Genomic DNA, 3,181 nt, shown 5'->3' with positions numbered 1-3,181 from the left:
TGGAGCAAGTCGACGAAGTGCACGAAGTCTACGAAGTGGACGAAATGAATGAAGTGCTCAAAGTTGAGGAAGTTGAGGAAGTGGACGATGTTGACGAAGTGGAGGAAGTGGACGAAATTGATCAAGTTGACGAGCTGGAGGAAGTGGACGAAGTTGAAGAAGTGGAGGAAGTGAGGAAGTGAAGGAAGTGGAGGATGTGGAGGAAGTGGAGGAAGTTGACGAAGTTGAGGAAGTGGAGGAAGTGGACGAAGAGGACGAAGTTGACGAAGTGAACGAAGTGGACGAAGTGGACTAAGTGGCGGAAGTGGACGACGTTGACGAAGTGGTCGAAGTTGAGGAAGTTGAGGAAATGGAGGAAGTGGAGAAAGTGGAGCAACTGAAGGAAGTGGAGGAAGTGGACGAAGTTGAAGAAGTGGACCAAGTGGACGAAGAGGACGAATTTGAGGAAGTTGAGGAAGTGGACGAAGTTGAGGAAGTGAACAAAAGGGAGGAAGTTGAGGAAGTAGAGGAAGTGGAGGAAGTAGAGGAAGTGGAGGAATTGGAGGAAGAGGACGAAGTTGACGAAGTGGACGAAGTGGAAGAAGTGGAGGAAGTGGAGGAAGTAGAGGAGGTGGAGGAAATGGAGGAAGAGGATGAAGTGGACGAAGTTGATGAACTTGAAGAAGTTGACGAAGTGAACGAGGTGGACAAAGTGGCAGAAGTGGACAACGTTGACGAACTGGTCGAAGTTGAGAAAGTTGAGGAAACAGAGGGAGTGGAGAACCTGAAGGAAGTGGAGGAAGTGGACAAAGTTGAAGAAGTGGACCAATTGAACGAAGAGAACGAATTTGAGGAAGTTGAGGAAATGGACGAAGTTGAGGAAGTGGAAGAAGTGGACGAAGTGAAAGAAGTTGACGGCGTGGACGAAGTTCACGAAGTTGAGGAAGTGGACGATGTGAACGAAGTGGACGAAGTTGCGGATGTGGATGAAGTGGAAGAAGTGGAGGAACTAGAGAAAGTTGAGGAAGTGGACGAAGTGGACGAGGTGGACGAAGTTGAGGAAGTGGACAAAGTGAACGAAGTGCACGAAGTGGCGGAAGTGGACGAAGTCGAGGAAGTGCAGGAAGTGGACGAAATGGACGAACTTGCAGAAGTGGACGATGTGGACGAAATTGACGAAGTGGACGAAGTTCGCGAAGTGGACGAAGTTGACGAAGTGGACGAAGTTGACGAAGTGGACGAAGTTGACGAAGTGGACGAACTTGACGAAGTGGACGAACTTGACGAAGTGGACGAAGTTGACGAAGTGGACGAAGTTGAGGAAGTGGAGGAAGTGGAGGAAGTAAACGAAGTGGAGGAAGTGAAGGAACTGGAAGAAGTGGACGAAAAGAAAGAAGTTGACGAAGTGGACGAAGTTGACGAAGTTGAGGAAGTTGAGGAAGTGGACGAAGTTGACGAAGCTGACGAAGTGGACGAAGTTGATGAAGTGGAGGAAGTGGAGGAAGTAAAGGAAGTGGAGGAAGTGGATGAAGTGGAAGAAGTGGACGAAGTGAAAGAAGTTGACGAAGTGGACGAAGTTGCTGAAGTTGAGGAAGTTGAGGAAGTGGACGAAGTCAATGAAGTGGACGAAGTGGACGAAGTTGCGGATGTGGACGAAGTGGAGGAAGTGGACGAAGCTGACGAAGTTGACAAAGTGGAGGAAGTGGACGACGTTGATGAAGTCTACGAGGTGGAGGAAGTGGACGAATTGGCCGAAGTGGAGGAAGTGCAGAAAGTGGACGAAGGTGCCGAAGTGGAGGAAGTGCAGAAAGAGGACGAAGTGGAGGAAGTGCAGGAATTGGACGAAGTGGATGAAGTCGACCAAGTGGACGAAGTGCACGAAGTGGAGGAAGTTGAGGGAGTGAAGGAAGTGAAGGAAGTGGAGGAGTGGACGACGTGGATGAAGTAGACGAAGTGGACGAAATGGAGGAAGTTGAGGAAGGTGAGGAAGTGGACGAAGTGCACGAAGTTGAGGTAGTTGAGGAAGTGGAGGAAGTGAAAAAAGTGGAGAAAGTGGCGCAAGTGGAGGAAGTGGACGAAGTTGACGAAGTTGAGGAAGTTGAGGAAGTGGGCGAAGTTGAGGAGGTTGAGGAATTGGAGGAAGTGGAGGAAGTGGACGAAATTGAAGAAGTGGACGAAGTGGACGAAGTTGAGGAAGTGGACGAAGTTGCGGATGTGGACGAAGTGGACGAAGTTGCGGATGTGGACGAAGTGGAGGAAGTGGACGAAGCTGACGAAGTTGAGGAAGTGGACGACATTGTCGAAGTCTACGAGATGGAGGAAGTGGACGAAGAGGCCGAAGTTGAGGAAGTGCAGGACGTGGACGAAGTGGACGAAAGGGATGAAGTCGACCAAGTGGACGAAGTGGAGGAAGTTGAGGGAGTGAAGGAACTGAAGGAAGTGGAGGAGTGCACGACGTGGATGAAGTAGACGAAGTGGACGAAATGGATGAAGGTGAGGAAGTGGGGGAAGTGGAGGAAGTGCACGAAGTGGAGGTAGTTGAGGAAGTGGAGGAAGTGGAAGAAGTGGAGAAAGTGGAGGAAGTGGACCAAGTGGACGAAATGGGCGAAGCGCACGAAGTTGAGGAAGTTGAGGAAGTGGACGATGTGGAGGAAGTGGACGAAATTGAGGAAGTTGAGGAACTGGCGAAAGTGGAGGACGTGGACGAAGTTGAAGAACTGGATGAATTGGATGAAGTTTAGGAAGTTGAGGAAGTGGACGAATTGGACAAAGTTGAGGAAGTGGACGAAGTTGACGAAGTGAACGAAGTGGAAGAAGTTGAGGAAGTTAAGGAAGTGGAGGAAGTAGAGGAATTTGAGGAAGTGAACGAAGTGGACGAAGTGAAAAAGTTGACGAAGTTGACGAAGTTGAGGAAGTGAAGGAAGTGGAGGAAGTGCAGGAAGTGGAAGAAGTGGACGAAGTGGATGAAGTCGACCAAGTGGACGAAATGCACGAAGATGAGGAAGTTGAGGGAGTGATGGAAGTGAAGGAAGTGGAGGAGTGGACGACTTAGATGAAGTAGACGAAGTGGACGAAATGGAGGAAGTTGAGGAAGGTGCGGAAGTGGACGAAGTGCACGAAGTTGACGAAGTGGAGGAAGTGGAAGAAGTGGAGGAAGTGGAAAAAGTGGAGAAAGTGGAGTAAGTGGAGGCAGTGGATGAAG

The sequence above is a fragment of the Vigna umbellata genome, chromosome 9 (genome assembly GCF_029865625.1).
Source record: "Vigna umbellata cultivar VRB3 chromosome 9, Vumbellata_1.0, whole genome shotgun sequence".
Classification (NCBI taxonomy): domain Eukaryota; kingdom Viridiplantae; phylum Streptophyta; class Magnoliopsida; order Fabales; family Fabaceae; genus Vigna; species Vigna umbellata.
This window is presented reverse-complemented; position numbering follows the sequence as displayed.